The sequence below is a fragment of the Monopterus albus genome, unplaced genomic scaffold (assembly GCF_001952655.1).
Source record: "Monopterus albus unplaced genomic scaffold, M_albus_1.0 scaffold104.1, whole genome shotgun sequence".
NCBI lineage: Eukaryota > Metazoa > Chordata > Actinopteri > Synbranchiformes > Synbranchidae > Monopterus > Monopterus albus.
The window spans coordinates 840135-852324 of NW_018127984.1; the positions used below are offsets into that span (position 1 = coordinate 840135).

Sequence of the window (12190 nt, forward strand, 5' to 3'; positions counted from 1 at the left end):
CCTACTCTGACCAGACAGAGCTTGAACAAGAGCCTGTAACGTGTGGGCCAAGGCCTCTTTTTAAATGAGTACCACTCTGCACTAATGCCTGCTTCATAGTATAAAAGTGGTTGATGCCCCTGCAACACATACGTTCTTGTTGTAGCTCCTACATACACACAGCCCTGTGTACCTCTTCACCACTACAGCTCACTGCCTAGCAACATCATCTCAGAAGACTGAACACAGCCAGTCCTCATAGTAACTGTTACCTAGAAACCTGTAAGAGTGCTACATCATAGGAACCTTCTTAAGACTGTGGGTTAGGGAATTTAATTGGGTCACCAGCTTTGATTCTACAGCAGTACTCAGGTCAAGCCATGAGGCAGGTCTCAGTAGGCTCAGTGGATTACAACACCTGTCCCATTGTAATCTCGGACATGCCGAAAGTCTCCCCACACACTTTGTGCAAAAGAATCCTTAAACACAGCTATGTGATAAGGTATAGAGATGAGTCACTGCCGCTGATTGGCATGCATAATAGTTGTCATAGCAACTGCAACCTAGATACAGAAAGAGTGACAGGGAGTGTTGATAACAGTCCCAGCTGCAGTGACTAGCGAGAAGAGACGGAGGATGAGACAGTGAGTCAGAGACAGACACCGAAACTAACATCAATGGAGAAACGCGAGTGTGCTTTTATGTGGAGCAATCTGGAGACTTGTGCAGTGGAGTAGCAGCTTGAGAATGGTGATAACAAAGTGATATATATAATGTATGCAACCTAATACTTTGAGTAATGACCAGACATAACCGTATATCATGATGATTTTACAGGTTGACGCCAATTGCTGGCTCAATATTTTCCATTAGGAGCTATAGCTTTGTTCTTTCTGTGAGAAACTAGAAGAGCATTTACCATCTAGCTCTGTCAACTAAAGCGCAGGGGTTTCCGGCAGCATCATGCATTCTCCTCCGTACTTCATAGTATGCTTTGGTCTGCTTCCAATTTGAGAGCTCTGTATTAGGCAGGCTACACCGTCCCATTTTTGAGCCCTTAAGTACGTACTGAAAATAAACAGTGGTTGAAATGTCAAGCTCCTATACAGTCTAGCAAAAGAGAAGGAAGGACATAAGTGGTATCCCTCTTAGATGATGAGAATAGATTACATGTGGATTACTTGAGGCTCCAATGACTGTCATTACTTCCTTAATGTCATGCATTTCCTTTTCAAACAGGACGTTTGGGTGGAATGTTAAGCCACTATTACCAAGAAGAGAATTGTTTTTATTTGATAGCATGAGCAGAAAGACAAGTTTGTGCCTATTCAAAAGAGCTTTAATAGGCTACAATGACTGAACTGCTAGAAAACACTCCTTTGGCTTTTCCCTGCTTTACTCTTAAGTACTTGAGTGGCTCTTGGTTTCTCTAGGGGGCTATAATGACCACAAGGAACTCGTTTTTCAAACTAAACCTAAAAATAAAACTCCAACAGCTCCAGAATTTTCTCTTGGGGATTAATGAAGCCTTATATCTACACTATCTATAAACAATGCTAACACAGTTATTTCCTTGTGTCTGGTGTCTTCAGTTTGAAAAAAACTGAAAAAAGCAGGAGAGGAAGGGGGGAGTGTGGCGGGGAGGGACGGAGTCACAAATGCCTGCAGTGGCAGCCAGTCCCCAGGGCAGTCGATGTTGGAAGTCGACTGTCCCTGAGCTCCCGCAGAGGTGTACGTGCATACAAAAATGTGAAAAGGCTCCAGAAAAACTGAAATGTTGCTTAAAAATGTGTCTACTCTGCGGCCACGTCAGGTGGTGCGGTAGAACGAGCAGGGAGGCTCCATCCCGACTTGGCCAGCTTACCCCTGTACTTTGCTAATGCATGCTGCTCAGACAGCTTACTCTACCCGCAGCACGGAGAATGTCAGTATGCTCCTGCACTCTCCTGTTGCGTGCTCTCGCTCTCTCACTGCACTCCTTCGTTTGACCTTTATTTTCTGCCACTTGCCACTTCTCACCCCCCTTTACTCTCTTCCTGTCCTGGTCTTTCTCACTATTGCTTTGTCACTCTCGTAATAACTCACTCTTGTCTGTTTTTCTTCCTTGTCAAAGCCATCACATCCACCTCCCTGTATCATTCCTACTCACACCTTCACCCTCTCCCCACTGTGCTGCTCTTACCTACCTCTCTTCTTATTTCTCTGTCTCTATATCTAGGTATTATTTGTTTCCTTGCCATCCATCCTCCACCATTTACCTCTCACTGCAGTGCTGCTCCAACTGTTTCTCCATCCTTGCTCACCTTCCATCTTATAACCCATTCTGCCTCTGGCTGTTCTGTAAATTTCTGTGTTTTCTTTCTTTATGTCTTATTCCCTCACTTTCTTTCTCTCTGTCTTGTCTGCCCTTGAGGCATCCTAAGTACGACGATGCTATCAGTCACAGCTCTACCTCACCACCTTCTCCCCTCCTTTCCCCCTCCTCCACCTCTGTCTTTCAGTTCTGTCTTTTTAACGCTTGCTGACTCTGCTGCCCTCCATGTCTCTTCTGCTTCTAGTTGCAGCCACTAACTATGCATACATATGCACACACACACCTTCAGATCCTTCGTGCCACAGACATATTTTTGTTCCATCTTTTGCCATGCTTCCAGTCTCCTTACTCCTCCTGTCCTCCCTCACTTCCTTCAGTTCATCTAACTTGCTCACCCATCCTTCCTCTGCTTTATCTCGTTTTCCCAATGCCTTTATATTTCTCCATTACCTCTTCAACGTTCATCCTCCTATCAGTGTCCAGCTCCCTGAAATCCTTCTTGTTCCACGTTCTTCTTCCATCTTCCTCTCCACTTTGTCACTTGCTCTACCCCCTCCCTGTTAGGGAGCAGACCTCATTTGCAACTAGAGCAGTGGAATATCGAAGTTTTGCGACATGCACAGACAACTTGGGTGTAACCAATCTGCCCAATCGTTGATCGATCTGACCCAGAGAGATGGCTCGCACCCTGCCCCATTTGTTTTACTTGTCTTCCTGCTCTTTCTTTCTCCTCTTCTGTACCCTCCTCCTGTATTGCTCCTTGTCCTTTTGTTTAAAGTTTATAAATCATGCATGCAATTAATTTTTACAGTTCTGTTGAGTATTTGTTAGGTGGTATCTACACTTAATGTATATAGTTGTAGATGTTACTTCCCACTATGCTTGTCTAGCATGTGTTCCTGGTTGTGAATTAATGTGCACTTAGAAAACCTTCACTTGCTCTTAAGAGCAAGCTGCTGAATTTGCAATAAGAAGGAAATGTGTGGATGTAACACACAATCTTCCACTCACAAAGCAGTAGGCATCACAGTACAGCATGATGGCCTACTTTTGGGAAGGAAAGAATAGGAAATCAATGAAAGATAGATGGTGAGATGTCAGAGGAGGAGAGGACAGAAACAACAAGAGATCAAACCTAAACGATATCCCGCGTGTGTTGTGTGTTTGGCTAGGTGTTTGTGTTTTGTGTGTGTGCTCCTAGGTATATGAGTGTCCATAGCCACCTTTTTTCCCTTTTGCTCCCTCTATTTTGGGAAATCTCTTCAGTATGCTGCCCAATGTGAACCTTTAGTCCTCCAGAGAGCAAGAAACAGAGGAGTGCAGAGAGCAGGAAGGCTCCATGCAGGGAGAGCAAAAACATAAGCTAAAAGCATTGTGGAAGGAACTACTATGTACATCTCAGAGCTGTAAAACTGAACCACACCTCACCCTAACCTCCAGAAGTGATTGTTTTAAACACCTACTGGAGCCCAGAGAGCATGCAGCTTCTTCTGACAAGCCAAACCAAGCTAAATATGAAACTGCTAATAGCTTTAGGGCGATGAATTTTCATTAACGGTATTTTTCAGTGATGCCTTTGAATCCGACCCAAACACATGCAATTACAAGAAAGCTTCAGGCATAATTTAAAAGCTCTAATGTGTCTGTTTGGAAGTGTTGCTATTTCACATTGTAGGACCTATTTCACATTAGGGATACATTTCCATTTTTGGTCATAGTCTTTAAATTCTCTGTGGGCTATTATAAATGTCAGCTCCTGTTAAATGCCAAGCACAGTTAATAATGTTAATAAACTGTGTGTGTGCTTGTTTGTCTAAGTGTCTGCATGTAGATTTCCAAATCTGCATATAGTGGCGTTTGTGATTCTAGTCTGGCTTGCACAAATGCCATTAGCCCGTAATTGACTAAAATCGACTTAGGGAATGTTGCAGTGTTTACAAACAAGGGGATTTGTATTAGCTCTCACAAGCCACTTATCACAAGCACAGTAATCCAAAGATCTGATTGGAGAGTGAAAAGATGCGGCATCGCTGACAGCAGTCAGGTGTCGAAAGGTACAAGTAGAGATGAAACAGAAACTTTCAGAGTGACCAATCGGGACATAATGCTTACATGCACCTTAGTGTACATACTCTCAAGCCCTGTTGGCACAAACACAGGGAACAGATATGAAGGCAACCTTTCATACACACGCACACACTCAGAGATTCTTTCAATCACATGAAGGCTTTCTAGCATGCACTCTTACTCATAATCAAGGCCCTTGATATTAGGTGAACGCTTGCATACAGAAACAACCGCGAGCATACCAAAACAGTCTTCCCACACAATGATAATTATAGGGAGGCTGACATGCACGCACACACAAACACACACTTTCTCTCTCTCTTTCTCTCTCTAGGCAAGGAACAAAAGAACGCCCACATGGCCTCTTCGTGCAGCAGTCGTGTGTACTGTAAAGCCCACGCATCCTTTTAATACTATCACTCCTGTCACTGCTGTCGTGTTCTGTCCTCCTTAGTCACCCAGGATGTATAGAAAGCACGAGGAGAGGTGTAACAATATTGGATTTGGAAACAAACACCGAATGATGGATGCAAAGAGACGATAAATGCATCAAATACAGTGAGGGGGAGAGAGAGAACAAAGGAAATGGGAGAACAGTGCACAACATGGAGGAGGGAGAAGTGTAAGACTGGAGGCAAATGAAAATCCACTGGTGTGAAGAGCTGAGGATGAGTGGGAAATGAGGGAAGGGAAGAGCTGGAGTTTGAGGGGGACAGGGGAAGAGATGAAGAGTTGGTGTGTATGAATGTGTGTTAAGCGGCTGGGCAGAGAAATATGTAAAGGCGATAACTGGGTGAAGGCCACCATCCATCACTGTCAGAGAGAGGGATGAGGGAGGGAAGAGTGGATTTGATTAAAGAAAGGGAGAGATGTGTTGAAATGAGTTTGTCAGGCGGCAGAGAGAGGGAAGCATGTTTGAAGGATGGGAGTGAAAGGTGATGAGGAAAGAGCGAGAGGAGACAGAGGGAGGTTACCGGTCAAGAGAAATAACAGTTAAGTTGCAAAGGATTGGCGTGGGACATGTACAGTAAGAGGATGTTAAATCTTTATTGCCATAATTTGGCACAGCAGTCTAAAAATTGACGTCAGGAATTAAAAGGTTAAGAGTCAAGTGTGAGATGATGAGGAGTTGTGCTGGAGGTGGATTGAAGACATTTCTTACAGACTACTTTGGTACCATGTTGAAAATGGTGTGGTTTTTTTTTTTTTTTTTTTTAAATCTGTACAGTCATCTGATTTTGCGCCCATCTGTAAAGGTAGAAGGTACTGATGGACTGATGGAAAGCTTACAGAACCTGAGGTAAATGGTAGGAGTGAAAGAAAAGAAATGGGAATTCAGAGGAAAAGTGTGTTGTGTTTTAAAAGGACTGCAGTCTCTTCACAGCAGGGCTCCAAAATAATACAGTTCTCCACTCAGCTAATTTCTCCCAAACACTTCCCATTTGGAAGATTTTAAAAACTTGTTTCTGTTCCTGTAGCTGTGCACAATTAGATTTTTTAAATGTTTTGGTTTTTTTTTTTTAATGCCTTTGGAAAACATCAACCCCTGCATCAGTTCAGGAGTTAAAAGGCGTAAATAAAGACCTTGTTTTTGTCTCACTTCTGTATATTTCACAGCTCTTGCACAAGGACCCTTAAAACGCCCATTTTGCTGATTTTCTCCAATGGTCTGAAAATCAAGCATTTACACCTTGTCCAGAAAATCGGCTTCTGGAGATAAAACTATAGTAGAGTGCTTTTTGACTATAGCACCGTATGTTAAGTGAGAAGTTCTTAAAGGTATCTATAATCTTTTAACGTCACTCCTGAAAAATCCAACTACTTCATGTGCAGAGTAAAAACATTGGTGGTGGCTTTGAAATTTGGCTTTTTGAAAGCTGCCACGCTTCTCATATACTTTCCATAGATAAGCAACCAAGTCTTTAAGAAGCTTTTTGTTCAGAGTTGAAGTTTGAAAAGTCAAAGAGAAAAGCCTGCAATTAGTTTGAAGTGTACCTGTTTTAGAATCCAGCCCTTCTCTCTCTCATGTGGAAATGCTAGACTGATGTTCTGAAAACCAGGACTGCTCTTTACCACAGACTGTGTATTGGTAAACTGTGGAGTCCTTTTTTCCCCCCTGTGATGCTTCAAAGTCACTCTGACTGCAAAGCAGAATCTCAAACATCTATTCTGGAACGGTAGTAGTATTCTATACATTTGTAACAGTCTTAGAGATACAGTATATGTAAGTGGAGCAGATAAGATGACGTGAAGAGCCGAGCACAGAGTGCTGAAAACAGCTCTGGCATCTCTGTTACACTGCTATACAAGCATGCCTTTTTACTTGGACAGGAGTCATTTTTCACTGGTGGCTAGCCGTCATATTGGTGCCAGAGAGGCAGCTCAATAATGTTCTGTGTTGATGCTCCCTTATACTCCAGATGGCAGTAGCACAGTGGCATCTGATTAAATCGTACAGTAACATGGTTTAAGGTGGGATCAATTAAAGCCTGTAATTAATAGCTGACGCTCTCATGCTCATGTTTTGAAGCAGATTCCATATTGTGTTGAATGCAATGGATGGGGGGGGAATATGTATGGATCGCCATCCTCTATATGCATGCAAGCTTACCCTTTATTAAATTACACTGGCACCATGATGAATTCTTAATTTCAAATGTTATAGATCAGTGACTTCTGGCAGGAAACCCATGGCTCTTTGTAGTCAGTAAGGGAGGGAAGCACCAGTGATTTAGCATTGCACTCGGTAACACTGGGACCTCACAAGAGAGAGATTAATAAAGGAACATCAAACTCAAAGCAGCACAGGCTGAGATATCCTCAAGCCCCGGCAATACTGGGTCATACATTAAGACAGCTCAGTGGCATATAGATAAATTTGTTGTTGTTTTTTTTAAACTTCCATCCACAACCACATAGTTGTTTTTCAATTTGGGTAGTGCTTTTCAGGGGAAACAAACTAAACATTTTGTGGAGAAGCCCTTGTGGAAAGCCCCTGTTAAATAGTGTTAATGGTTTCTTTAATGTCATTTTCATATGTTTTCAGTGATCTTGCATCATATTATAGTGTAAAATCAGGTTATTATAGATTTGTGATGGCTCCTTCAGTTAGACTCTCATGACAGTCCCACCTGCAGGCTTGGAGCCCCAGCCTGGTTTTAGACTGTGTCTAATCGGAAAAATGAATGCTACTCAAATTTTGTAATTATATTCCTGCCTTTTTAAATGTGATAATGCCTTAATCCTGCGGTGTGGGCCCTACTCCAAACACTTGGGAGTATGGAGCGTCAAATATTTTTGAATCCAGTTTCACTAAACAGTCTTATGGTTTGAAGCTTTAGGATTTGTCAGAAAAGTGCAGCATGTGAAGGGGTGGTGGTACGTGTTGGGTCACCCAGGGAAATTCCTTCAGCATATAATCCTCATGTTCTCGGCACATACCCAAACACACACTAACTCAGAAACCTGCGCACATATATACTTAAATACATTTCTGCTTATACCCACAAATTTGCGTTTGCGTGACAAACACTATCACCGGCGCAGCAAAATAACTGACCTGCCACACACTCTAAACATAACACGCTAGCAGTTTTCTCTGTCCATCTCTTCCTCCTCCTCTCTCCATCCCTTCTGTTCTTCTCTTCCTTCTTTCATTTTGCTCTGTGCATCTTTCCAGCTGAACATTTTTGTCCCAGTTTATTTCTCCTCGCTCACTCTCTCTTCTGCTTGCGCTCTCAATTCCATCTCGTCCTGCTTTAATCCTCCATATCAGCCTTTCCTGCAACCCTCCCATATGTTCACTGACTGATTTCGTGTTGTGCGCATGTGCTGGTGTGCACCTGTGTATGTTTACATAGTTGAGGCTAATCAACTAAAAATTGCAAACCTGCTGCAAGCAACACACAAACACACCACTTCTGAGCTGTCAACATCTCCCGCCCAATCAGAAATCCTGCAGCGCCAATTATATGGACCCTGATTGGCTGACATGACAGGATACAGCTTGACACAAAGTGTTGGTGTGTATATGTGTTTGTGCACGTGTATGTACTCTATGTTCAAGTGGCAGTTTAATGATCCGGCAGGATTCCCAGCTTTCTAAGGGGAAATCCTCAGTAAGTGAACAATAACCCAATCAGTGCCACTGTTGATCCAGTGCAGTAGGTCAGTGACATGCCTACACGGTCCCTGAATCACAGGAATGGAGGTATTGATTAATGCTGGACACACAAACACAAACCATCACGCTTATACAATCTATACTGTGGTTCTTTCTTTTTCTGTCATTTTGTTTCTTTTTATTTTCTGTGTCGCTCTTGTGTTCTGTCTCATCTGAGACAGAGGGATTTACAAGCCTGGCCAGGGATAAGAGATGGAAGGAGTACAAGATCCATGTGGCGTGGGGATTGAAAGGATTCTCTAAGATGACTTGGTGTTTTGGATGGTGAGCAAAGGCATGTTTCCTCATAGAGGCTACTCTTGGCCATAATGAATCACAAACTGTTTGTAACTCACCACAAAGAGCTTTTTGCCCCGATGAGAGACGCTAATAAAGGTGAAACAACACAGCAGTGCAATGAGCCTTCAGGGGGAAACCAGTTTCCCTCGAGATGTTGATTACTGTGTCTCATATTCTAATGCTTAGCAGAGCTGACACAGGCAGGAACACTCTGTGCTTCTCTGCCAGACTTAGACTATATGCGTTGCCGGCTAAGTACTAGCTGGTTTTCTTCTGACAGTCATCACCCACGCTGTATTCTGCACTGTAATTCACTAGAGTATCTACAACAGGCTGCATCCGGAGAAGATGGTTGTAATGCAGACAGACCACCTGTGAGTAATGTTGATTCAGATGCAAGTACATAGTTGTCGGAGGGGTGTTACCAACAGGCATGGCAAAGGTGAGCCACAGTTCCCCAAGCTGATGGTTCTAATATTTAGCTGTTTTGGAAATGGACTGAAACTCACGGTAAAGCTCTTATCCTCTACCTCCACAAAGGTGTAGATCAGGCCACATATTTCTGTCCAAATCCGGCCTGTGCCCAAGAGTGTGGCGCCCAGACCTGACAAGCTTATAGTATATAATGTACGAACCAAACCCTAGCCCAATGCAGCTGAGCTTGTATGGTGATTTTCCCCTTAACACGAAATGAAGCAGCTGTTGGAGTACTCCAGCCCTCTAGCCTCAAGTTTGACCTCTGTGTCTGAACCTGACCCGAACACAATTTTCTAATTTCTGTCCAAACCTGGCCCGAACCCTCAGAGACTGAGAGGTCCTGTTGGGTTCACTACTTTTTCCTCCTTAAATCCCTAAATCAATCAATCAAAAAGGAAATATAGCCACAGAATATCTATTTATTTTACATATGATATCGGTTAATGAAATTAATCAGTAGTGGCAGCCTTAGTGTGGTAAATGTTATCTCCTTCTTCCAAGCAGGTTAACGTAAAGCTTTTAGAAATGCAAACCTGTACAGCATGTAGTTCTTTGTAATATAGGACTTGTTGGCTGCTGGTGAGCACTTTTCAGGAGGGATCCAACACGCATACACATCTGATGTGCATGTGTGTAAATCCATGCTGTCATTTCCCTCTAATCCCCAGAAAGGTTTTTCACAAAGCAGGATTAGCAAGCTAGTGAGATAAGTTTTTAAAAAAACTTCTCGGTCTGAAGAGCTGAAGCATATTCCTAAAATTCATAGATTCCAATCTGTATTATCAAGAGACTTGAATAATCTTTCATAGATATGTACAGTAGGTAACTAGTGAACTTGGGAAAATCCTTGGCAAAGGCTCATGGGTACTTGAAATCATTATCAGTTCTAGGTGTTTCCTAAACCTGCAGACACCTTCTCCCCTTCTCACCCCTCTTGTCATCTCTGTGCTGCCTTATAAGCCTTGTTTTCCCACCTGCCACCTCACATGCACTTTTATATTTGGCTGTCCTCCATTTTACCTTCCTCCCTTATATATCTCTCCCCAAAACCATCTCTCCATCTGTCTCCAGCGGTTGCCGTGGTTACAGTTTGTTCTACTCATCAAGTGCCCGCTGTGCCTAAACACACTGGCAACAGTTTAATTACTCACCCTCACCTCACATTTCCTCTGTACTATTACTTACTCCTCTTGTTTGTCTCCTTTCTTCATTTTCCACTTTTACTTCCCCACTTTCTTTTGACACTTGTCCCACCATCCCTTCACACCTCCTTTCTACTATTTTGCCTTTGACTACTAATCTAATTATTCATCCTTCTTCATTCAGTAAGTTATATTTCATTCATTCATCTACTCCAGCTTTCTATGGACACCCCTCCCCCTCAGTGTGCCATTGCTTTATTAGTGTTTTTCCTTTTAGATGTGGTTATTCCTCTATTCCCTTATCCCTGCTCCCTCATATCATTTACCTCAAGTGTCATCTCGTCTGTTCCTTCTTCATTACTCACTCTCTCCATCCTCCTGAATGTTCCTCCCTATTTTTAAACTCTTTTTTTGTAATTTTTCCTCTTCATCAGGCTACCATTGTCCACCTCTGTCCACCATCTACTGTCATTCCTTAGCTGATGACAGTGACCTAATGTCTTGTCCTTTCCTTACTTAACAGTCCAGCCTTTTTTCTTCTCTCCCTCCAACATTTGCCACTCATTCATCCATCCATTCATCCATCAAGTGCCGCCTTTCTGACGTTGACCACATCATTTCCTGTTTCAGGGTTTCAAATCTTCCCCTTCTGTCTTTGATTGAAAGCTGGTTAAATCACAGAGAGGTGTGTGACATTCTGCATCTATCATTCATTGTCATCTCTGAAGTCTCCACATGTGTCTTCATCTGCTTAGGAATTGCTAGGTTGCTATTTTTTTAAACAGTTAATCAGTCTGTCCCTCTCATCTCCTTTCTTTTTGCTTTTCTTCCCTTAATTGACTGTTCAATAAGTCCCTGCCCTGAACAGCTTGTTTGTCTTGTTCAGCTTGTTCAATCACAGTTTCCCAGTTTGAAGCCTTCGGCTCTTTTTGCACACTGAATCTGTGTGCATTGCTCTCAAATAATGGTGATACTCAGCATTTAGTGCAAGCTTGGGGGGTGGTTTTTTTCTTTTCTTCTGTATTATTTTTTTTTACACTTTCCAAAAGCAGAGGATCTAAGTAGTGAGTCGTAAAACTCAGAACTGAGTTAGCATTTTAGCTTTTGGTTCCCTCACCCTCACATCAACGGGTCAATAAGGTGTGTGGATAACACAAAGCCAAAACATTTTCATGTTTTATTCTGTGACATAAAATGTCAGTAAATTCCCTATTCATGATTTTTTTTAACGCTTTTCTGTGTCTTAAAAATAGGGGGCTAGTAACAAGTAGCTAAATGAGACTACAGAGGCTGTCTCAGATATTGGCATCCTTATTGTGTTTATATTTTGACGCGGCCATGATCACTGGCTAGATCAGGTCACTAAGTGGATAGAAGAAGTAAGCACTTGAAATCAGAGTTGGAAGCCATTATGGTGACATTGAAGTCATGGGACCAAGGTGTAGTTCAGGGGTTTTCATGTAGTTGTGACCCTGGGACCATCATTATGATTAAAAAGTAACCTAACGACCACTGATGTGGGGTGAATAGACTGGACGGGTGCTATTTTAATCCTGAAAGACACCTTCACCTTTATAAATGTTATAAATTTGCATGAATCTAATTATTCACAAACAACAGTTAATACATTGGAATTTCTGTAAAAATTAATAAATAAAGAGTAATTCCTACAGTGAAACTACATTATTGAACTCAAGGTCTGGGACCCCCTGCTATGCTTTGGCAGACCACCAGGGGGCCATGGGCCAC

At 42.5% G+C, this 12190-nt stretch overlaps 2 protein-coding genes across 2 annotated transcripts in view; one reads left to right on the plus strand and one right to left on the minus strand.

Moving 5' to 3' along the window:
• pcxb (pyruvate carboxylase b) overlaps positions 1-12190 on the plus strand; it is a 294075-nt gene that overhangs the window by 189012 nt on the left and 92873 nt on the right. The gene's annotated exons all lie outside the window — the stretch shown is intronic.
• Positions 1-12190, minus strand: part of LOC109965819 (leucine-rich repeat and fibronectin type-III domain-containing protein 4) — a 36165-nt gene that overhangs the window by 19259 nt on the left and 4716 nt on the right. The window lies entirely within an intron of this gene.